This window comes from Protopterus annectens, chromosome 13.part0, assembly GCF_019279795.1.
Source record: "Protopterus annectens isolate FY-2018-M chromosome 13.part0, PAN1.0, whole genome shotgun sequence".
NCBI classification, from domain to species: Eukaryota; Metazoa; Chordata; order Ceratodontiformes; family Protopteridae; genus Protopterus; species Protopterus annectens.
The window spans coordinates 1,183,159,167-1,183,184,701 of NC_056747.1; the positions used below are offsets into that span (position 1 = coordinate 1,183,159,167).

The 25,535-nt window shown below is 46.8% G+C and overlaps 1 protein-coding gene across 1 annotated transcript in view; it reads left to right on the top strand.

The window, feature by feature from the left end:
• CDC27 (cell division cycle 27) overlaps window positions 1-25,535 on the top strand; it is a 2,763,676-nt gene that overhangs the window by 539,642 nt on the left and 2,198,499 nt on the right. The gene's annotated exons all lie outside the window — the stretch shown is intronic.

The window sequence follows — 25,535 nt, forward strand, 5'->3', positions numbered from 1 at the left end:
TCTTCAGTATTTTCCTGCTGCCTTAAGAGGAAGCAGCTTTGAAGCTTCACAGGAGCAGCAATTTTGCATCGAGCTTTTTTCTGGCAGATACGTGCTCATAGGGGAGACCTACACAGAATTTGTTGCCTCTTTTTAACAAAAACTTTGTATTTTGTTTTTGTAAATTAAAGCAGTATTACCCATTTAATACACACACTAGTTTTTAATTAATATTTGAAGTTTCCTGACACAGCTGTTTTTACCTAGATTTTTTTTGTATTTTTGGCCTGTTTTTGTGGTAAATGTGTACTGCTTGTGAAGATGTTTAACATTTGTGGATTTTTTTAAGGATGAGGAAGTGTTTTAACAGAAAAAAACTTTGTGACAACTTAACTGTTGATGTGGTGATGTCCTGTCTCTGCTTCATTCTTAACTGGTTGGGTTCGGAACTGATCCTGTGTTCCGACTCAGCCTTATACAAAATCTCAAGGGCTTCTACTAGCTCATGGAAAACCCCTATCCCATCATGCTCTAGGAAAGCCCCTCGTTTGCCATGAAACAAGATTGGGTGCTCTTCCCGCTGGCTCTGGCTAGCAGTTCACCTGTAGGAGTCCTGTGCCATCTGTCACTCCTTTAGCCACAGAGTTTTACTGGAAAGAAAGAATAAACTCGTATTGAAAGGTTTGTTGAAGACCCCTTTTGCTGAAGCCGTAGAAGGACGTCAGGGTACTTCAAAATTGGCCCATTCCCCTTCTTCCAAGTCTGACAAGTTGGGGAAAAGGTCATTTTCTTAGAGTGCTCAGTCGAAGCCATCAAAAAAGTTTTCTAAATTTTCAGCTCTGTGCCCGAAGGCTGTCTGACCTGAGAAACCTGCTATCTTGGCTCCTGTGTCGGTGGCAATGGAAATTCATTCGTGGAGCCGGTCCCCAGAATTGGAAGCGGTATCTTCCACTTTGAGATCTCCTTTATTACAGTACTTTAGATCTCCTGCTCCCTTCCCTCGATCCTTCAGGAGGCTCTCTGATGATGATATGGATTGCATGTTGCAGAGGCTAAGGACACTGGCGCTTGCCAGACTGTTGTCAGGTCCGACCCAGAGGGCTTTGAAACAGACCAAACCTATTCTTTCACCATCAATTCTCCTCTGATCCGATCTCGGAACCAGAATGTCTGGAACTGATCATAGTGGAACTGTCAGAGCTGAGACCTATTCCAGGATCTTCGGGTCCAACTACTGCTCTGTTCCGTCTGTACTCGAGTTTAGGAGCCGACGCTGTCCAGCTGGGTCTGGGGAGGAAAGTCTGATCGGACAGTTGTCTGATCCGAACTTACCTCTTGGGGCTTCGGCGCTGGTGAGCTCGGCTCCTACATCTGCCTTGGAGCCCAACCCCCTTGGTTCCGGGGATGCTCTCTGGGTCTTTGGAGCCGGGAGTTTCCTCGGATCAGGGGTGGGGGCGTTCGAGGTCATGAGAAGAGCGATGTCTCTACAGACAGGTCCATTCTCTGGTCCGAGCATTCTTCCCACAAAGGCAGCAGTGTGTGTCTGCACCACTACATCCACAGAGACGCGGAGACCCTAGACCTCAGGTTGCCCCATTGGATGAACTCCTCTTCCGAAACCTCTCCAGAATACCCTTCTGAAGAGGTCCCTCGGAAGACACTATCCAGGAGGAAAGCATTTAGACTCCCCAGAGGAGTCCATCACATCAGATACTGACCTTTATGAGTTGGAAGGGTCCCCAGGGTCACCTTGTGAGGATGTCTCCTTCGCGGACATCCTGGAAATACTTAGAGGCAGCTGGAAGCCCATCAACCCTTCTGAGGAGGAGTCTGATTACCTGAAGGCTTTTGGGTTTCGCCCTTTTGCCACTTGCATGTCTCTGCTTTTCAATGATCTGATGGACCTAGTTTGTCGAAAGGTATGGGGGTCTTCAGACTCTGTGGAGCCTGTTCCTCGGAGACCAACAACAATTTTCTAACAAAAGGAGTCCATATAGATGCTATGGTGTTGGCAGCGGCCAAAAAGGAAGTTTCAGGCATGTACTCTTTCCATCTGCCGAACAAGGAGTCTCATACAATGGACAGATAAGGAAAATGCACCTTTTCTTCAGTGACTTTTGCACTTGGCTGAATTATCTCACCCACTTTACCAGACTTCAGAGAGATCTCCTGAATTTGCTAGGAAATGCTCTCCGAGGTTTAGTAACTGAAGGGGTGTCAGAGAAGGTTTCCTGTCAGCTCTCTACCTTAAATTCAGTGGTCAACTCTTCCCATGACGTTCATTTCTTATGCAGCGGATGGAGCGAGTAGGGCAGCGGGTTCAGGAATTTCCCTAAGGAGGCATTCCTGGATGTGCTTGTGTGACTTTCCAGAGCCCTTTAAATCTTTTGTTAATGCCCCTTTTGATGGCTCGTCCCTGTTTGGGCCAAAAGTCAAGGACACATTAACCAGCTGTGAACAAGAGGGAAAAACTCTCTACTGTAGGAGTCAGTTTTTCCTTACCTTCTAGACCTTATCCAAAAGGTCAAAAGGGAGGAAAAATGTTGTTCTGAAAATCCCAGAAAGCTTTCCAAGACAACACACATGGTGATTCTTCCCCCAGGGGCAGAGGGGGATACAGTAATGGAAGATGCCGGCCACGCAGAAGAGGGGGTCTGCGAATCGGGGTGACAGGGAATCCTTCCTTGGTAAGCCCTTTTAGCGCTCCTGAAAGGAGGCCCACCTGTCCATCTTTGTAGGCAGTCCGGGGGTCACTTATCTTTGTACCCAGAAGTGTGGCTAAAAATAGACAACTGGGTACAAAGTATCATTTCCAGAGGTTACTCCATGCTCCTTTCTTTCCCTGTCCCAAACATAAACATCCTGGACATTCCACCCAAAGGGAACGGCAACTGTAGAAATTAAAAAGTTGCTTGAAAGAGTTATCCAGACAGTCCCCGCAGATCAAATAGGATCCAGAACCTACTCAAGATTCTTTTTAGTTCCAAAGAAAATGGGACTGGAGACCCATCCTGGATCTCAGCAAATTAAACAAGTCAGTAAGAAAGTCAAAGTTCCGGATGATAACACTGCAATCAATGCTCCCTTTTCTGGGACAAGATGATTGGATGTGCTGTATAAACCTCCAGGACGCGTACTACCACATAAAAATGGACAGGTAATCCAGGAGTCATTTGTGCTTTTGACTGAGAAGCCAGTCACTTCCAGTTTTGAGCTCTGCCCTTTGGTCTCACTACAGCCCCCAGGGTGTTCACCAAGTGTATGGCACTAGTCACGGCTCACTTGAGACGCCTAGGATTCCAAGTGTTTCCGTACCTAGACGACAGGCTCCTATCCGCCACCACCGAATATCTACCAACAAAAGCGAGGGACACCACCTTACAGCTCTGCTCTCACCTAGGAATCGCAATAAATTATGAAAATTCTGCCTTGTTGCCATCTCAGCATATTGTTTTATAGGAGCAGATCTAGATGCAACAAAAATATTAGCAACCCCCCCCCGCCCGCAAAGAGTCTTGGGGACCATGGCAGCAGCAATGAACTTGATTCCATTAGCATGTCTGCATATGAGAATTCTGCAGTGGCTACTTTTCACTCAGTGGTCCATGCAGGAAGTACCCATGTCCCACCAAATTATGGTAACAGAATCTTGCAAGAAAGACCTTTGTTAGTGGCTTCACTCCATTCATCTGACATTAGGCCAACCCTTTTTTGTTCCACAGCCTTTAGCCGCAGTGACCATGGACACTTCCAGATAGGGTGGGGGTGGGTATTACCTGAGGAGAACAGTCCAAGGCACTTGCAGGATCACGAGACCCATTTGCACATCAGTGTCCTAAAGATGAGAGCGGGGCTTTTAACATTGCAAGCATTCTGAAACTGTCTTAACGCTAGGAACTGTTGCAGTGCAGACAGACAACATGTCGGTTGTGTGGTACATAAACAAGGAGGAACCAGGTCTTAACCCTCTTTGTCGGGAGGCCTTTAGAGTGTGGCAGTGGTCAACCTTCTCCCAACGCTTTCTGATAGCAGTGCACATCCCAGGTAAGTCCAACGTGATAAACTCAGTAGAGCGATTCTGATGCATCACGAGTGGTACCTAAAACAAGAAGTAGCGGAAAAGATTTTTCCGCAAATAGGGTCAGCCTGGCTGTGACCTTTTCACCATGTCCATGAATGCCAAATGCAGCAGCTACCTTGCCCTTACCCCCACTCCGAGGAGTCACCATTAATTAATGTTTTTTGACCTTCTTCATTGCTGTATAAGGTATTTCATAGTTTATTTTATTACCTTTTTTTTTTTAATCAGCAAACAAGATCTGGGGAGCTTTACTAAAGCATGATTGGGTAGGATTTTTCAGCCACGAGCTAGTAGCAGACCTCGAGCTTTTGTATAAGGCTGAGTCGGAGCTGAGGATAGTTTCCCAACCAGTTAAGAATGAAGATGAGGGACAACACACACACACACGCACACACACACACACACACACACACACACACACACACACACACACACGCACACACAGTTATTGTGAGTACTTAACTTTTTTTTCTTCTGTCCATGTGCATTTTGGGGAAGTGCTTCATTTCTTAGTTTTCCATGGTTTACGTGCACTTCCCCTCACAGTCTACTCCTCTGCAAAAGTGTGGGTGCGCTACTTGTGGGCACTTCTGTGACAACTTACCTTTGACTCATTCTAGCATTGTTTACCAGCTTTCATTCTTGTCCTTTGCTGCAGCATTTATAGTTCCCTCAGTCCTTCTGACCCTTCTTTCATTGTATGCAAGAAAAAAAAGATCACACTAAAGAGTCCTTGCCACTACCTTATGCTCAGTGAATCCAGCCATTGTTGAGTGGACTTGTCCTGGCCATGCATTGTCCTTCAGACCACTCACTTTCTTCTCCAGATGTTCATCGTGCATACAGCTGCAGTCATAACAGATGGGTTATCCTGCCGTCAGGCGGGTCCTAGGTCGGCCGAATTCCAAAGTCTAGGTCCGGCGTCGGATGTCGTCGCTTCTTCCCTGACGTCAGTGCGGCAGGGGTATAAAAGAACCAGCCGACGCCATTTTCTTCAGTCTTTCTTTCTGCGCGGTGCCCGAAGCAGAAGCAGTTCGCAAGTGCCGGTCGGCCAGCTCCTGAGATTACGAATATTTTTCAGCCGAAGTCTTCTTGAAAGCTAAGTACCCCGTTGGGAAACTTTTCTTGCCTCAGACCGATGTCAGACAAAGTTAATAATTGCATTTCATGTGGGGAAGCAAATACCGCATAAGGATTTCCATTCCTTCTGCATTCCTTGCTTAGGCCCAGACCACGAAGTCTCGGCCTGTCGTTTTTGTGCTAGATTCAACAAACGCACTATTAAGCGTCGGGTGGAGTTCGCCCAACACTATTTTGGTAAAAAATTTAATTACATTATGTCGTCGGATACTCCGACTCCAGTTTTGAGTAAAAGACGCAAAGATAAGGACCGACATACGAGGTCCACGACTTCTACCGACACCACGCTAAAGCCGGTTACAGGTGCTCCGGTTCTCAGCGAGGTGCCTACGCAGCCCCTGACTACCGATGCCGCTTCTTTAGCGGTGTCTTCTGTGCCCGAGGTCGCAGGCTCCTCAGCCCCCACCCCGACTACAGATACCGATGCCACTCTTGGCGGGGAAACTCAGAGTTTAGACAGGCCTGCCACCTCTCAAGGTGTCTTCAGGCCTTCCTCTTTTTCCATTAAGGCTTTCACAAAATCTAAAGCAGCCATGAAAACTAAAAGACAAGCTCCACAGAGCCCCTCTCAAGGCCCCATGCCTAAAAAACAGATGCTCAAAATGGCTGAGGATTTGATTACTCTTATCAGGGGTTCTCAACCCCCCCCTCGGACAAAAGGCCCAGATTGGAGGAAGACTACCCTTCCTCAGACCAGGCCTCTATTACCTCAGAACATTCTGAGGACCAGGAATATTCATATTCCCCTTTTGAAGATTCTGATGATGAGGAGTCCATTCCCTCTGTCTCCCCCCCCTGAGGACTATTCTTTTGTTGAGGAAACCTTCCATACTTTGAGGGAACACTTCCACTGGGAAGGCCAAGATTACTCAGATTCAAGAAAAGGCTCAGGGATTTTCTCTTGCTTCCTCAGCACAGGCCTCTGGCTATCCCTCCTGTCTTGGACATACTAGATGATGTGTACACAGAGGCCAGCCTTAACTCAGATTCTTTACCTCCAGCTCCTGTTAAACCTGACAGGTATTACCGGGTTCCTGATTCACACCAATTCCTATACAAAAGCCATGCTGCTAACCCAGAAACTATTTCACAGGGTCCCAAGGGAATTAAGGCCTCTACTGCCAAAAACCCATTACCTTCAGAGAGAGATTCCAGAGCTTTAGAAAGGTGGGGGGAAAAGGTATACACCTCGGCCACTTTAACCATGAGGGCATTAAACTGTCAGTTCTATATGTTAAAGTATCAACAGTTTTTGTTATCCGAGTTGAAAAGCAAAATTACACAACCTGAGCAACCAGACTTGAAGGAGTTGCAGGATTTGTTGCATAGTGCAGAGCAAGTGGGTAAACATACCTTTCAATGTGGTTTTGATGCTTTAGAGGCCTCATGTAGAGCTGCTGTTACAGGGTCTGTCATACGTAGACATGCTTGGCTCAAAGAGCAAACCTTACCAGATCATGTCAAAGCTAAATTACTAGATGCACCTCTTCAAAAAGATGTATTGTTTGGTGTTAAAGCTGAGGAGGTATTAAAGAAAATGGAGGAAAAGGCAAGATCAATGCAAACAGTGAAAGATTTCCTACAGGTACAACCTCCACGATGTTCTTCATCTCACATTGCTGCAGTCCTTACACTTGGGTAGTCCGCTGTCCTCGGTCGGCCCGAATATCAAAGTATAAGGCTGACGTCGGTCAGGGCGCATTTGACTGACGTCAGGACGTCAGGGTACAAATGCGCATGACCGACGTCATATCCTCAGTCTTTTTTGCCGCATGGTCCGATGCAGAAGCAGTATTGCAAGTGCCAGTTGGCGTTCTGAGATTTTTCGATTTAGAAGTTTCAGACCGAGTTCAAAGTAGGCTAAGTCTATGCAGACTGTTAAAGATTTTTTGCAGGTCCAGCCTCCAAAGTTTAGTAGAAATTGGCCTACTAAAGGGTGGTCGTATCCTTCTTATGATTCACAGTCTAGGGGTAGATCTAGATGTGGTAAGGGCAGAGCCCAGGGCTCTTTCAGGCCTAGAACAGGGAGTTCTCCTGCACAGGCTTCTGGTGAGGGCAGGGGTCAGTCCTTTCGTAAGCAGACCCAATGACCTACCTTTTCAGCTGCCAGAGCCTGCTCGTCTGGCAGCACCTTTGGGAGGAAGGTTAGCACTTTGCAAAGAAAATTGGAGTTTAATTACCCAGGACAGATGGGTATTGGATATCATACACCACGGCTACAGGTTTTATTTCCATACCTTGCCTCCTTTCAAAGGCATGCCAGACGTCCCTCCTCAACAAAGAATAGAGGCTCACAAACAGGTTTCTCTGTTGCTCCGACTAGGGGCCATACAGCCGGTCCCTCTGCCAGAAGTGGGCCTAGGATTTTATTCTCGCCTGTTCCTAGTACCAAAGAAGGGGAACACGTGGAGACCAATTTTGGATTTATCTATCCTCAACACTTATCTGGACATTCCCAAGTTCAAAATGTTGACGTTGCAGCAGCTTTTACCTCTGCTGGGCAAAGATCATTGGATGGTAACTTTGGATCTCAAGGAGGCTTACCTTCATGTTCCTATCAGACTAAGTTGCAGAAAGTATCTGCGTTTCGAGCTGGGACTTCTCACTATCAGTTCTCTGCATTGCCCTTTGGCTTATCTACTGCGCCCAGAGTGTTCACGAAAGTTCTGGCTCCAGTGATAGCTTTCTTCAGACTAAAAGGAATACAGATCTATCCTTATTTGGACGACTGCCTAATTCTGGCTCAAGGAAGAGAAGAGCTTCTTCATCATTTGGAATATGTGATAGCAGTGCTAAGATGCCTAGGGTATTCTGTGAACGAAATAAAGTCCAGTCTAGTACCCTCTCAAGACATGTGCTTTCTGGGTGTGAGACTGAATACAGCATCCCAGATGGCCTTTTTAACCCCAGACAAACAAAAGAGTCTATCCCTTTACTTCCATCAACTATCTCATCAGTCCGGGCTGACTGCAAAGACAGTCCTTCAAGCCTTAGGGTTCATGGCATCTTGTATTCTGGTGCTTCCCAATGCCAAACTGCATATGAGGAAGCTGCAATGGTATCTCAAAAATGTATGGACACAGCACTGCCAGGATCTGGACACTGTCATTCAAATAATACCTTGCATTCAAAAGGAATTTTTGTGGTGGGCTCAGGAATGTCACCTAAACAAGGGACTCTCTGTGACCCGGCCAGAGGCGAGTCAGATTTTAACGACAGATGCCTCAGACAAAGCTTGGGGAGCTCATCTAAATGGAAAGTGGATACAAAACAAGTGGCCTGTCAGACTACAACATCTACATATCAACATGAAGGAGATGTTAGCAGTCCAGTTTGCATTAATTGCTTTCAAGGAATTACTTCTTCCAGGGCAGGTGTTGATTCTAACAGACAACACAACTGTCATGTGGTACATCAACAAGCAAGGGGGAACGCATTCTTATCCTCTATGCAGGCAAGCAATGATTTTGTGGGAGACTGCTCTCAGTTTACAGCTCACTCTTCAGGCAAGGTTTCTGCCAGGAGCACAGAACTCCTTAGCAGATGTGTTGAGCAGACGAATTATGGATCCCCACAAGTGGAAATTGGATCCTCATGTATTTCAGAAATTGACAGTGTCATGGGGAACTCCAGACATAGATCTGTTCGCTTCTCCACTAAACCATCAGCTGCCAAGGTTTTGCACAAAAAGGTTTCATCCCACAGCTTGGAGAGTGGATGCTCTTTCTTTCAATTGGAGCAATCTTCATGTGTATGCCTTTCCACCTCTGCCTCTCCTCCCAAAGGTACTTCTAAAGGTCAGACAGGACAAGCCAAGGATGATTTTAATAGCTCGGATTGGCCTCGACAACACTGGTACCCATTACTGAGAAGTCTGGTACGGAAGCCTCCATGGCCTTTGCCTTCAATTCCACACCTGTTGTCGCAGGAGGACAGCCATTTGCTAAATGTCAAGCTTCACTCTCTGCACCTAACAGCCTGGCATATTCTGTTTTGAACCATAGTGGGCCTCCACTTCCTCAGCAAGTTTTGAATGTTATTTTGGAAGCTAGGAGGCCTAGTACAAGGAAAGTGTATGCAGACAAATGGAAGAGATTTTTGTTTTGGAGTGCAGCAAAAGATTTTTATGTTTCTGAGCCTAATTTGTGTGGCTCTTCAATATCTTACTGAGTTACTAGACAAAGGTTTGTCTTTCTCTTCTATTAAAGTTCATGCTGCAGCAATTTCAGCTCACTATGATTGCAACCCACCATTGTTTTCTCATCCTTTGTTCAAGCAATTTCTTAGAGGGGCAAAGAATGTAAGACCCCCAAGAGCTCCTACTCCTGCTTGGGATCTCAATTTTGTGTTGGAGAAACTCACTCTACAACCTTTTGAGCCTGCAGCTACTGCTGAGTTGAAATATTTATCATGGAAGACTGCTTTTTTGTTGGCCATTACCTCTGCAAGAAGGGTTTCTGAATTACAGGCCCTTATGGCGGTTGAGCCTTTCTTGATTTTCCATAAGGATAGGGTATCATTACGTACTAATCCTTCCTTTATGCCCAAGGTGGTTTCTAGTGTGGCTTTAAACCAAACTATTCATTTGCCTACTTTTTATGCAAATCCCCAAAATTAAGGGGAAAAGATTTTGCACACTTTAGATGTCCACAGGCAGTTGCGTTATTATTTGGACAGAACTAAAGGGTTCAGGCAGTCTCAGCAGTTGTTTGTTTCTTTTGCTTTGAGTTCTCAGGGCAAGCCTGTATCAAAACAAACTATTTCTAAGTGGATTGGGTTTTGCATTGCTTTCTGTTATTCCCATCATGGCAAGGAGATTCCAGCTGGGATTAGGCCTCATTCCACTAGGGCTACTGCCACTTCAACAGCTTTTTGAGGGAGTGGCAACCAAGGATATTTTGGAGGCAGCTACTTGGAGTTCTGTGCATACTTTCTCTAGGCATTATCACCTGCCACTTTACTCTAAGTCCAGGGCTGGTTTTGCCACTGCTGTTTTGCAGGGCATTTTGGCAGCTCCTGCTTCCTTGTAGTTAGCCATCCTCCCTTACCTCTGCTTTGGGATTCTACCCAAGTGTAAGGACTGCAGCAATGTGAGATGAAGAACATAGTACAGTTTTGTACCTACCATAAATGTAGATGTTCGAAGATCCACATTGCTGCAGTCCAATTTACCCTCCCTCCTTCCCCTCTGTGGTTAGAGGTGATTGTGTGGGTTGGGTTGTACATTTTGTGTATATTGTATATATTGTACATATAGTTAGTGCAAGGGTGGTTGGTTGTTTGTTTGCTGTCTTTTGGTTTTGACCTTTATTTTTCGGGTCTTCTGACATCTGGGGCAAGAAAAGACTGAGGATATGACGTCGGTCATGCGCATTTGTACCCTGACGTCCTGACGTCAGTCAAATGCGCCCTGACCGACGTCAGCCTTATACTTTGATATTCGGGCCGACCGAGGACAGCGGACTACCCAAGTGTAAGGACTGCAGCAATGTGGATCTTCGAACATCTACATTTATGGTAGGTACAAAACTGTACTTTTCAGCAGAAACTGGCCTTCAAAAAATTGGTCCTTTCCAGCCATGGATAGACCTCAAAGAGGTAGGTACAGGCGCCCGAGGGGTAGAGGTCAATCTCAAGGATCATTTAGAGCCAGACAATGGCAAGCACCTACACCAAGAGGTGGAGAGGATGGATCACAGCCATTCAGAAAGCAGACACAATGACTTTCCCCTTTGCATGCCAAGCAAAGCTTTAATGGCAGCACCTTTAGGTGGAAAACTGGCATTATTTTCAAAAAATTGGCATATTGTCACAAAAGACAAATGGATCCTGGCCATTATAGACAGAGGCTACAGATTCCACTTTCACACCCTTCCAAAAATGAGAGGCATGCCAAACCTGCCACTAAATCTAAGGGCAGAGGCACAAAAACAAATTTCAGCTCTCCTGGACATGAAAGTTATTCAAGAGGTACCTGCACAAGAACAGGGTCAAGGTTTTTATTCCAGACTATTCCTGGTACCAAGGAAGGACAAAGATTGGAGACAGATTTTGGACCTATCCATCCTAAACACATATTTACTCGTACCAAAATTCAAGATGCTCACATTACAGCAGCTTCTTCCCATGCTGGGCAAGGAGTCTTGGCTGGTAACATTGGACCTCAAGGAGGCATACCTGCATGTCCCTATCAGACAAGATCGCAGAAGATACCTCAGATTTCTTGCAGGTTCAACCCATTATCAATTCTCTGCATTGCCCTTTGGCTTATCTGCTGTGCCCAGAGTGTTCACAAAATGCCTGTCATCAGCAATTGCCTTCTGCAGACTTCAAGGGATACAAATATACCCATATTTGGACGACTGCCTGATCCAAGCGGACAGCAAGCACATACTTCTGAAACACCTGGCATTTGTAATAAAGTTGTTGAACTTTCTGGGATACACAGTCAACAAAAAGAAATCAAAACTAATACCCTCTCAAGCAATAATTTTCCTGGGTGCCAGCTTGAATGCAAACACCCAGATGGCCTACCTCACGCCAGAGAAGCAAGGGCAACCATCTCAATACTTCAGAAAAATGGCAACCTTCACCAGGCTGACTGCAAGGAAAGTCCTGCAGGCTCTGGGATTCATGGCATCTTGCATACTGCTGATCCCATGTGCAAAGCTGCATATGAGGAAACTTCAATGGTACCTAAAAAACTTATGGTCTCAACACAGCCACAGTTTGGAAACAATTATACCACTCATTCCATGTCTTCAAAAGGAATTTCTGTGGTGGGCTCAAGCATGCCAAAGAAACATAGGTCTCCCCTTCTGCGTGCCTCAAGCAAATCAAATCATCACAACAGACACCTCGGACTACGCCTGGGGGGCGCACATGACAGATCAGTACATTCAGGGCAAATGGTCCCAAAAAGAAAAGCACCTACACATCAATCAAAAGGAAATGCTAGCAGTGCAAAATGCTATTATGGCCTTCAAATACCTACTGCATCCAGGCCAGCTATTGATAAGGACAGACAACACCACAGTGATGTGGTACATAAACAAACAGGGAGGAACTCATTCATACCCCCTGTGCAGACTAGCCAGGTCTCTTTGGAACACAGTTCTGGAATTGCAAATCCAACTTCAAGCACAATTCCTGCCAGGGAAGGAAAACACGCTGGCAGACAACCTAAGCAGAAATATGACAGATCTAAACGAATGGAAGTTGCATTCTCAAGTTTTCGCAAAGATAATTCAGGCATGGGGAAGGCCAGACATAGATCTCTTTGCTACCCACAGAAATTACCAATTGAAAAAATTTTTGCTCAAGGACCTATCATCCACAGGCCTGGAAAGTGGACGCACTTTCTTTCATTTGGACAACATTGACAGTTTATGCCTTTCCACCTCTTCCTCTGCTGCCCAAAGTTCTATTAAAAGCCAGAGCAGACAGGCCAAAGATGATTCTCATTGCTCCAGACTGGCCAAGACAACACTGGTATCCACTCCTGAGGAGCCTGACGCATTCCCCACCATGGATCCTGCCTCTAGTGCCTCTTCTGTTGACCCAGCACAACTTCAAAACTCTTCACAGTCAGCTGAAAACCCTCAATCTAGCCGCATGGAGGATTCCTTGATTTCCCAACAGACCCTCCTCTCCAAGGAGGTGCAGGATGTCATCTTGGAGGCCAGAAGGCCTTCTACTAGAAAAGCCTACTCTGCCAAATGGAAGCGGTTTTGTGCCTGGAATCAGAAAAAGGGCTAGAATCCTTGGGTACTAAATTTACCTCAGATATTACAGTACCTAGCTGAGATGTTACAGTGGACTTTCCTTCTCCTCCATCAAGATCCATGCTTCAGCCATTTCTGCACAATACAACACTGATCCTCCTTTATTCTCTCATCCTCTCTTAAGACAGTTCCTCAGAGGGGCTAAGAATATAAAACCCCCAAGGAAGCCACCAGTAACTGCTTGGGACCTCAACTTCATTTTAAAAAAACTGACCCTCCCTCCATTTGAGCCAGCTGCTTCAACAGAACTGCAATATTTGTCATGGAAAACAGCCTTCCTTCTGGCTATTACCTCAGCACGCAGGGTTTCGGAACTGCAAGCCCTCATGGCTGTGCAACCTTTCATCATTTTCCATCAGGACAGAGTTTCCTTATGAACCAACCCTTCCTTTATACCAAAGGTAGTATCCAGTGTAGCCTTGAATCAGACTATCCACTTACCTACTTTTTATCCTAACCCACAAAACAAAGGGGAAAGACTACTACATTCCTTGGACATTCACAGACAACTTCGTTATTATTTGGACAGGACAAAGCCATTCAGAAAATCAGAGCAACTATTTGTGTCCTATGCTACAGGTGCTCAAGGAAAGGCCATTTCCAAACAGACAATCTCAAAATGGATAGCCCACTGCATACGCTTTTGTTACTCATTTCATGGTATAACTGTACCCACAAGCATCAGATCTCACTCCACAAGGGCCACAGCTACCTCTGCAGCTTTCCTCAGGGGGGTTCCTACCAAGGATATTTTGGAAGCAGCCACTTGGAGTTCTGTGCACACTTTCTCCAAGCACGATCACCTTCCACTATACTCTAAATCTAGAGCGGGCTTTGCCACAGCAGTCTTGCAGGGCATCCTTGCTCCTCCTAGTTCCACTTAGTACCTGCCACCCCTTTTTAGCTTTGGGATTCTCCCCATCTGTTATGACTGCAGCTGTATGTATGCACGATGAACATAGTACAGTTTTGTACCTACCATAAATGTAGATGTTCGAGTGCTAATACAGCTGCAGTCCAGGTTTCCCTCCCTCCATCCCCTCTTGGGACAGGCCTAATGACAAACACCTCCTCATACAACCTGATTGGGGTATTCTTTTATGGTGTATTTGCTTGCAAACTACTGTTTTTTGATTATATTACATTGCATTATTACATAAGTTTATGTTTTGTCTTCCTTCTGGGGGCACCTGACATCTGGGGCAAGAAAAACTGAAGAAAATGGCATTGGCTGGTTCTTTTATACCCCTGCCGCACTGACGTCAGGGAAGAAGCGACGACATCCGACGCCGGACCTAGACTTTGGAATTCGGCCGACCGAGGACCCACCTGACGGCAGGATAACCCATCTGTTATGACTGCAGCTGTATTAGCACTCTAACATCTACATTTATGGTAGGTACAAAACTGTACTTTTCCTGTGGTGTAGTCCTTTCAGCCACCATGGGCAGAGGGTTAGCTGTATCCTGTTTGGATACAAAGTATCTGATTCAGGTTTAGAAGAACCATTTTCTGTGGTCTGAGAGAGACACTGGGAGATGTGTCATGGTGTAACCAGTGAGCGAGACCTTTTAATGAGGCAGAATTGATGTCTTCTAGTCTGTCTTCAGTCAGGGTGTTACCTGCAAAGGAAGAAAACATAAGGTTAGATGTGGTTGATGTCCTTTTATATCACTGTTGCAGTGTTTTTCACCATAGGGATCTCCTGCCAAGGATAGCCTAATGTCCAGCTAGTATACCAAAGACTTTGCATCCTGTATGCACCATACAATGTATGTATGCTCCCAATTTGACATAAAGGTGATGTATGGATGCAGTTCCCCAGAACTACTTTGCCGCCAGTCTGAATGCCATCATCGCTTGTCTGTCTGAATGTCCTTTTGCTGTACTAAATACTTAGTCATCAGGTAAATGCCCCATTGGGGTTTGGTCTTGTGTTTTGTTTGGTTACCTAGAGTTCATGTTATCCAAGAAGGGAAAATGTCTGTGTAGGAGGCAGATTCCCCATAAAGATCATCATGATCAATGTCTCTTTTTTTGCCTGGGTGCTTTCCACGACCATACATCCTGTAGCATTTGTAAAGCGTTTGTGCTTAGGACTCTGTCTGTCTTCCCTGGCCATCTATCTCGAGAACCATATGCTTAAACTGCCAAGGAAGCGTGGAGAATTATTCTAACCCCAAGGTACCATTCAGCAAGAAGGCCAAGAAATCTCTGCAGATTCTTTGGCTGTCCAGCCTACACTGGACATTTCTCTAGAAGTGGGTGATAGCTGTGTAGGCCATCCTGCAGCCACGTTTTATTTGTTTTCCAATCTCGCGTTGGAGACGGGCATTGAACCTTTTGCACGTTGTCTGAAGCTTTGCAAACATCAATTCTTGATGTCGTGGGGGAAGCGCACTTAATTTTCTTTGAGGGCCTTAGAGGGATTCCACAGATTCCTGGTCAGGGAAGTGGTTTTGAGTACTCTTACTGAATCTTATCAAGGGTTGGAACCACTGGTGTTTTAGGACTCATGTCCTTACCAAGAAAAAGCAGAAGACTAAGCATACTTCTGTATGCCCTAAGGATCCTCAAATTAAATGTCAGGAGTTTACTCTGGGCATGTTAAATGCCTTAATGGCCCTGAAGCCTTCCCAAGAGGTTTCTGTGCCTACTACCCTTGGACTTCCACTTTTTCCAAATAGGCTAGGGAACCTTATTCCTTAGATGAGGACAGAGTCTGATGATGGGTCCGTGTCTTGCTCTTTCCCAGATGTCTTGGCCCTTGGCATATGGTTCTGATGAGGAGTGCATTAGTCCTGAGTCTCCTTTTGAGTGGTCTTTTGGAGGCACTATAGGTAGCATGATGGTATACTTTAAGTGGGATTCTTAAGTGTCTGCTATCCAGAAAAGGTATTATGAGCTGCTTCAGGTGGACACTGCTAAACCTTCTGCAGTACATCCTTTGTTAGGTGCTTTAACTCTTTTTTTAGCTGCTTCTAAGTCTCCTGATTCTCAACCTGCTGCAAAGAAACCTGACAGGTTGTATAAGGTTCCTGTGGATTGTCAGTTCTCATTTAAGTGTCATCATGCTGACTGTGCTTGTGATGGTGTCTTCTTACAAGCCTTCCAAACTTTTGCCCTTTTCCAAGCTTTTGCCCTTGGGTAAGTATAATAGGGCAGTGGAGAGAATTAAGAATTATGCTGCTTCTGCTTTGGACTTTCAGGCTATAAATTATCAGACCCACATGACTGGATATGCTCTCGCTTCAATTGGCCTGACTTGTCAGGTTCGTTCTGACCTTCCAGATTCTGATGCAAAATCTTCTGCTGTTTCTGTTTTGGGTTCTACCTCTCAGTAGCTTGTCACTCTATCTGATTGCAGCTATGATGCTGCTGCGGCCTCATCCAGAGCTGCTTTTTTGGGGTCTGTCATGAGATGGTGGTGTTGGTTTCATTTGCAGTTATTGCCTAAAGACATTAAGGCCATGTTATTGGAGGCTCCTTTAAGTAACCATCTCTTTGGGACTGCTGGTTCTGCTGTGTTTGTCTGCTCTGTCTGTTCAAAAAATGGTAAGGCTTTGCAGGACCTTAATTTTTATCTCTCATTCCAAAGTTCCAGATTAATTGTCCTACTAGGCCTGATTTTGTTTGCAGGCAGCTTTGTCTGACAAGCTTGCTTCTCTTTTACATCTTACACCCCCCACCCCTCTGCCAGGTTCATTTTCTCTTTGGCTGTAGATCTGTCTTCCAAACTGGCATCTCATCAGATTTTTGAGTTCTAGCTATCATCCGTCAGAATTACTTTTTGGTATGGAAGTCTCTCCCTCCTTTTTCAGGGATTCCCCAACCTCCTCTTGAACAGCTTCATTTCTCAGAGGTCAGTGGGTCCCTGGTGGACCAGGGAGCTATTTTTAACCTGTTCCTCCTTCCCAGGTAGAAAGGGATTTTACTCCAGGATGTTCCTGGTTCCTCAGAATGGATGCTTACTTTTCAAACCCTGTTTCTTTTAATACCCCGGGTTTTTCAGTTGTCTTTGGATCTGAAGGATGCTTACTTTCATATTCACCATCTTTTCAGGAGATTTTTAAATTTCTATGTTTCCTCCTCTCATTTTCAGTTCTCTGCTTTGCCCTTTGGACTCTCTACTGCCCCAAGAGTGTCCATAAAATGCCTAGCTTCTGTGATTGCCTTTTGCAGGCTACAGGGCATTCAGATTTTTTTCCTTGTCTAGATCATTGCATCAAGCACCTTTTGGAGTTTGCCTGTTACAGGATATGGAGTTCACCATGTCTCTCATTCACAGTCTGAGGTTCACTGTCAACTTTCAGAAGTCTGTCCTGACTCCCTCTCTGGATCATCTGTATCTGGGTTGCAGGATTCAGGCAGTGCCAGTGTTGGCCTGTCTTCCACCTCCAGAAATTCTGTCTTTGACTGCTTTCTTTCAGTCTCTTCCTCTGTTTGCTTTTCCAGCCAGAGTTCCTTCGAGCCACGGGATTTTTGGCCTCTTCTGTTCCAATTGTCCCTCTTTGCCAGACTGCATATATGGAAGCGTCAGTGGTACGTCATCAGTTTGGGTTTAGCATTGCCACCCTCAGGATTTGAGTGCCTCTGGTTCCTTGTCTGAAGTGGGAAATCAAGTGGTGGATTCAGCAAATTTCGCTAAACCCATGCCTGCCTTTTCAGACTCCGGTTCTCTCTCAAGAACTGCTCACTGACTCTTCAGACATGGAGTGGAGGGCATCCTTTGGTCACCTGAAAGTTCAAGGTCTTTGGCCCCCCTTCAGAAGTCAGACCACATCACCATTAAAGAGATGAGATACCTGAATTTGCCCCTTTAGGCTTTTTCACCCCTTGCCCTCTCCAGACCCTCTGAAAATTTACATGGACAACACCACAGTGATATGGTATGTCAGCAAGCAGGGGGGCACAAAGTTTTACCTTCTTTGCATGCTGGCTCTTCAGGCCTAGGATCTGGCTCTCTGTTATAAGTTAACTCTTCAAGTAGTGTAAATTTCTTCAGTGCACAATCATTGGAAGCAAAACACTGGCTCACTAATTGATGCCTCACATACATGCGTTTCTGGACATAGGCCATTCGTGGGGTATTCCTTGGGTAGATCTTTGCCTCCCCTCTGAACAAGGCTGCTCCCTCTTTCTTATTCCAGAATGTCAGGCCACCTGGTGTGGAAGACAGATGCCCTTTCTTTTCTTTGGAAGGGGATGATGTTCGTGTTGCACTGCTGCAGTCATTACACTTGGGTTATCCTGCCGTCAGGCAGTCCCGCAGTCGGCCTGAGTTCCAAAGTCTCGGTCCGGCGTCGGTTGCTGTCGCCTCTTCCCTGACGTCAGAGCGCCAGGGGTATATAAGATGCATCTGACACCATTTTCTTCGGTCTTTCTTGCCGCGCGGTGCCCAAAGCAGAAGCAGTTCACATGTGCCAGTCGGCCAACTCCTGAGATTTTAAAAGGCGAATTTCAGATCCGAAGTCTTCAATAAAGCTAAGTACCCCGTTGGGGAAACTTTTTTTTTGCCTCAGACCGATGTCAGAAAAAGTTAATAATTGTATTTCTTGTGGGAAGCAAATACCTCATAAGGACTTCCACTCTTATTGTATTCCATGCCTAGGCCCTGATCACGATGTCACTAGTTGTCTGTTTTGTGCTAGATTTAACAAACTCACTATAAAAAGACGTTTTGATTTTGCTTTGCACTACTTTGGCCGAAGGTTCTGTTATACGATGCCGTCAGATCAGCAGACGACCTCAATACCGAAAAAACGCAAAGACAAGGATAAAGACAGGCATCCGAGGTCCAAAACAGACTAAACCTCTTCTAGGCCAGTCACCGGTTCTCAGTGAGGCGCTTTTGCAGCCCCTGACTCCCGCTACCTCAGAGCCACAGGCCGCTTCCAACTCCCACGTCGAGACATCTAGGCCTCTGGAAACCCAAGGTATTGGGCCTACGGAAGCTAATCCCTCAGATGGGTCTGGAGCCGCTGAGCAGGCATCGGCTTCTGAGGGTGTTTTCAGACCTTCGCAACTTACCATTAAAACAACAGCCAAGACAAAGGTACCATTAAAGACAAAGAAGTACAGCATTCTCCTGGACAGTCCTCCATGCCTAAGAAACAGATGCTTAAAATGGCCGAAGACCTCATTACTCTAATCAGGGGTTCCCATCCCCCTCCTGAGAAAAGGCCTAGGCAGGATACAGACTGACTCCTCTGATCAGGTTTCCATTTCCTCTGTTTCCTCTTCAGACCAGGGATACTCTCTACCCCCCTATGAGGACTCTGATGCTGAAGAATCTATCCCTTCAGCCTCTCCTCCTGAGGATTATTCTTTTGGGGAAACTTTACATACTATGAGGGAGCATTTCCATTGGGAAAGCCAGGATTACTCAGAATCCAAGAAAAGGCTCAGGGATTTCCTCTTATTGCCTCAACACAGGCCCCTGGCTATTCCGCCAGTGCTAGGTATTGTGGATGATGTGTTCTCTGAATCCAGTTTATCTCCTGACTCTTTGCCCCCTGCTCCAGCCAAGCCAGATAGGTATTGGAGAGTCCCTGACTCTCAAGTTTCTTTATAAAAACCCTTCTGCTGATCCAGAAACTATTTCCCAGGGTCCAAAAGGGGTTAAGGCTTCCATTGCAAAAAAATCCAGTACCCTCTGACAGAGATTCCAGAGCTTTGGATAGATGAGGGAAGAAAGTATACACTTCTGCAACCTTAGCAGTAAGAGCTTTAAATTGCCAGTTTCACATGCTTAAGTACCAACAATATTTAATGGCTCAGTTACAACAGAAAATGCTTGCAAGCTCAGAAGCTCCTGATTGTAAAGAAATGCAGGATTTATTGCATGCAGTTGAACAGGTGGGAAAACATACTCTGCAATGTGGTTTTTGATTCTTTAGAGGCCTCTTGTAGAGCCGCAGTTACAGGTTCTGTGATTCAAAGACATGCTTGGTTAAAAGAACAAAGTTTTACCTGATCATGTTAAGGCAAAATTATTGGATGCTCCTTTACAGCATGATACTTTGTTTGGTGTTAAGGCAGAAGAGGTGTTAAAGAAAATGGAGGATAAAGCTAAATCTATGCAAACAGTCAAGGATTTCTTACAGGTACAGCCACCTCGGTTTAGCTGAAATTGGCCAACAAAGAATTGGTCCTTTCCAGTGTCAGGTAGGCCACAGAGAGGCAGATACAGACACCCAAGAGGCAGATCTCAACCCCAAGGCTCAGACAACAGCAGTGGGGCACCTCAACCCCCAAAAGGTGGTGAGGACAAGTCTCAACCGTACAGGAAACAGTCACAATGACTTTCCCCTTCGTATGCCAAGCACGTCCCTTTTGGAAGCCCCCTTAGGGGGAAAATTAGCACTTTTCTCTCAAAACTGGCAAACAATCACCCAAGACAAATGGGTCCTGAATATTGTGTCTCAAGGTTACAGATTCCACTTTCATACTTTACCAAGGTTAAAGGAATGCCAGATCTAAAAGCATTGGTATACTACCCGGATGTTGGGGGCTATCCTTGGAAGGAGATTCAATGGTGACTAATACTGTAGAGAAAGACATGTATTGTAATGGGAATATTTTACACAACTGTACTATCTGATGACATGGTGTCTATTAGAAAGGATCGTTTTCTTAACTTTGCCAGGCAGTTGTTATAGGCTGTAAATCCTGGTGCTCAGAAGCAATTTACCTGAGGGTAATGTCACTTACAGATATTTTTGAGGAAAGACTCTGCTTTTAGAGGCTCAGAAGCCCATAACTATAATTCAGTGGAAGTTTGCTCCTTTCCCACCTCCTTTGGAATTTTTTTCTTTCATCCAGGAAATAGTCTGAGAGAATGAGGTATCTTTGTGGGAACAGAGGTTCCATCTGAGATGAGGAGGAGATGCTTGTGTGCTAGTGGATATACCTCATTCTATACACATTTGGTGTTGCCAGTGTAGGAGGATATGTTTAATGTTGCTTATAATGATCCTGACAACCTGCAGTCACCAAAAAAGGTTGGATAGGTTGTATGAAGTACCTCCAGGTAATAATTTTTTAATCTGAATTAGTTGACTTCATTTGGTCTTCAATCTTTGGGCTTCGGATCCAACATGGATCTGACACGGCTGCATAGCTAGCATCTTTGATCTGAGCTCTCAGCTCCTCCCCTCTACCCATAAACCCCCCTGTCTCCTTCCTCCCTTCAGATGTCGTTTGCCGCTGATATAGCAAATAGCGTGACCTGTGCTCTTAGCAGTGAAGATATTTTGTGGTTTTCTGAGTGCTTTTAAGTGATTTCTCTTATGTTATCTTACCTTTTCCGTTTTCTTTACCTCTCCTCTCTACGACAGTCTGGTTCAAAAAAAAGCACCTTTCTGTCGTAAGTGTGAATGTGTGTTTGGACCTTCTTTGGAAGAGTATGTGTGAAACTTTCAAACCGGCTTTCAAGCGTTATTCAAAGTGAGTCTGTAAGCTCTGTACGGCTGATGGCCACACAATGTGTGCTCTGTGCTTGGGAGCTGCACATCTTAATACCTCCTGTCCTATCTGCGCTGGGTTTAACCCCAGAGCACTTAAGGACAGGAGGAACAAACTTATTGTCAAGGGTCTTTTGCCCACGTCGGGAATGGCCATTCCCGCCTCTTCTAGCACTGCTACTGCAGGGTCTTCCCCTTCCCAGGCCTCAGGGACTCAAACTCCCACCAAGAGGCCTGCGGAAGTGGAGAAGACCAATAAAGATAGGCCCCACAAGCGGTCCTCCGACCGCTCTGTGCTGGCCAGTCCTCCTCCAAAATTGGCTTTTGTTTCAAGGCCTAGTTCCCCTTGCCTCCGCTCCCCTAGGTTCTCCCCAGAGCCGGAGATGGTTAGGGTTAGGTCGCCTGTCACCGCTCAGTGTGTTTCTAGGCCTGCTTTTGTGGCGTGTTCATAACGCTCCACCCGGAGCCTTAGCAAAGGAGAGATGGACAAGATGCATAAGTTTATCCGCACCCAAATCCAGATGGGGGGTCTTGCCAGCACAATCTCTCTCTGGAGGGTGTGCCTCACAACCTTTTTTCTCTCCAATAGCTCCTTCTCCGATCTGACCAGCAGTTTTGGAGCCCTTGGATCCGAGGTCCCTCGGGGTCGGCGCCATTGGTAGTTCCCCTTTCCTCGACACCAGCAGTTACCTTGAATGGGTTGATCCAACCATGTCATATCCGAGCTCTTAGAGCTGTAGTCATCTTGGGGTCTGATCCAAGGGTGTGCTGTTGGCTCTGATCGGAGCGCAGCATCTCCCTCGGCATTCCGGCTCCTAGTATCTCTGCTCCGACTCCCTGTCTGATCACAGTGGTATGGTTCCATTGGGACTGGCTAAGGAGGTTCGTTCTCCCTCTGCATTCGAAATGGTGGAGAGGGTCCTTTATATTCCTTTGAGACCCTTGACCATTTCCTCCTTTGACTCTGCCCTGACCCCTCTGGATTGGGTACAGTCCTGACCATCTTGCCCTCTCAGGGACAGCCTGTGCCAGTTTTGTCTCTGGATGCTCCCCTTGGGGAGCAAGAGGAAGTTTGCGGGTCCTCTCCAGAGAGTCCCACTGAAGAGGCTCCACGCAAATGAACCTGCAGGAGGAGGTACTTGGACTTTTCAGAGCCCCTCACTTCAGACACTGCTATAGAGGAAGGGGAAAGCTCCCCCCCCCGATCCCCCCTGAGGATGTCTCATTTGGAGACATCATGGAAATGCTTCGACAGAAGGGGGGGTGGTCTGTACAAAAGCCGACCCCGGACAAAGCAGTGTTTCTTAGAGGCATTTGGCACGGGCCCATCTACTTCCTGGGTGTCCCCTCCTGCAGATCCCTTGGTGGATCCTATAACGTCTCTGGCGTGGAAGGAACCGGACACGGTGGACCCCATCCTGAAACAACACGACAAAATCCTTAGCCCTCCATTGGACCGAATGGATTGGTTTAAAGGGTTCCTAGTGGATGCTATGGTCATGGCAGTGGCCACCAAGAAAGATCTCACCGAGGAGAGCTCTACAGTCCACCCGCCTGACCGTGAGTCTCGTACGCTGGACCATTTCGGGAAGGGGATCTATGCTTCAGCGACCTTTGTTGTTAGGGCACTGAAATACATGGTACACGTGACTATTGCAGCATGACCTGGTCAAGGAAGTCTCTGAATCGACCCCGGAATCCATGTCTGCTGCAGACAAGAAGACGATGTTATGTGATCCTATCTCGCCTACATTCTGACTGATGGGTTCGGAGCCGATCCCTTGGTTCCGACTCGGCACGCTTATGCCAAAGAGCGAAGTCTCTTATTGGCTGAGCTTACTATATCCCAGGATGCACCACTACCAGTCCCCCAGATCTCGTTTGCCGCTAACTAGCAAAGACGTGGTCTCGAGCTGGCTGAGCTAAGTAGTGTTTTTTCACTAACTTTTTCTGTCAGGAATTTGCTATTTCTATAACAAAAAGCTGTTTTAACAGCTATTCTGTACTTTTGTGTGTGACTGAAAATTTTTTTGTGGAAATTTGTGTGTGATTGGGTGTTTGTTCTGACTACAGGCCCCCTTGATCTGTAGGGCCTTCCCTGTCAGTCAGTCCCTTTCAAATCCTTAGGGGTTCTAGGATCCCCTTGAGTTATTTTCTCAGTGTTATCGGACGGTCAATCTTAACCGGCAACCGTAAGCTAATCTTTGTGGTGTCAGTCAATTTAGAAAGACAATACAGAATAGTGGGATTTTTCTGTGAGAGAGTTACTGAATTGTTGTTATAATGTCTCAGGCTCCTAGGCCTTCGGGCTTTAAGAAGTGCACTAAGTGCAGTTTTAAAATGTCTATCACGGATGACCACTCTCTCTGTGTATATTGTTTGGGCGCCAAACATTTGCAGGAGTCCTGCAGCGTGTGTCACGCTTTTTCCTCGAGGGTCCTCCAAGAGAGGAAAAATAAACTTATTTTGAAAGGCCTTATAAAACCCTCTTTTGAAGAAGCTTTAGCGTCCTCTCCTTCTCCTGCTAAAGAAAAGGGCTTGGCTCCGACCAGTCCGTCGGACCCGACCGCCAAAAGACATAGGCAGGCTTCTCCTTCGGCTCCAAGGACTTGGGCGAGGCGACGTCTGCCTCGATGCCTCCAGTCTCGACTCCTCTGGCTTCGGAGCCGATGGCTGGGGCATCGAGAGGTCACCTTCATCGGCTCCACTGATCTCGGAGCCGATGAAGGTTGTCCGCCAGACACTTCCTCCTTGGCGCCGAAGTCCTCCTCGGCACCGATGGAAACTGGTTTGTGCATTCCTTCGGCGCCGATAGTTATCGAGTCGCCTCGGAGCCGGTCCCCTAGCCCCTTGGGGCCGTTGGAGAGGCCTACTCAACCCGCTCGGTCTCCTCTAGGTCATCGAGGATGTCAGATTCGGACATAGACAGGGTGCTCCAAAGACTGTTCCAGTCCCCAGTCTTTCAAAATTTGTTTGGCTCCAACCCAATTGGCTTCGGCCGATAGCCCATTCCATTGCCATTCCTCCTCCGACCGCCCGGCTCCGGAGCAGGTGCTGGTGGAGCCAGTGGAGATCCTAGGGTGGGCTCCGACCCTTACTCCAACCCCGGCCTTCGGGTCCGAGTTTAGCACGCGGACTTCTTCGGCCGGACCCGGGGGTGACGTTTCGGGACCAATGCTGTCGGTTCCAAGCCTCCCTCTCGGTGCTTCGGCTGCGGTACTTCCGTCTGCTATCATGGCTCCGGGGACCGGACACTCCCAGGATTCTGGGGGTCCGGCTTTCAGAGCTATGAGGAGTGCCTTGGCCAAGTCTTCTTCGGCCATCTCTACGGCTTTACCAACACCTTCCCTGGGCATGGAGACTGGGTCTTTGGCAGTTCCCCTTTCTCTAGGCAGTGGAGCCCCGGGGCCTGAGGTTACCCACACTGGGGGTTCCCCTCCTCCTGAGGGTTCTTCGGAGTTGTCTTCGGAGGAGCCCCCAAGGAAGAGATCGTGCAAGAGGAAGCACGTGGACTCCCCAGAGTCTCTTACATCGGACACTGATCTTGATGATGCGGAGGGGTCCCCAAAGTCGTCCTCGGATGATGTCTCATTTGCAGACATTCTAGAGATCCTTAAGCAACGAGGCGGCTGGATATCCAAACCCCCCTCCGCTGATGAGTCAGTGCTTCTCAAGGCCTTTGGGGCTCAGCCCTCCGCCTCCTGGGTGTCTCCGCCTCACGAGCTCCTGGATTTGGTTTGTCGGAGGGTGGGAACATGCAGATACTGTGGAACCGGTGCCTTCGCCCTAACAAATTTTTGTCTGCCCCACCCGAGAAGGAGTTCTTGACGAAAGGCGTGGCTGTAGATGCCATGGTGGTGGCATCTGCTACACAGCAGGACGTGGCAGAGGCTTCAACGTCCGTCCATCCTCCTAATAAGGAGTCTAGGAGCATGGACGATGCGGAAGCGCACCCTGACTTCAGCGGCCTTTACTCTAAGGTCCCTGAATTATTTGGCACATTTCACCAGACTACAGAGGGATCTGGTCAAGGAGCTGTCAGATTCCCTCTCGGGTAACCTACCGAAGCAGCTAGCCCAGTCGGTT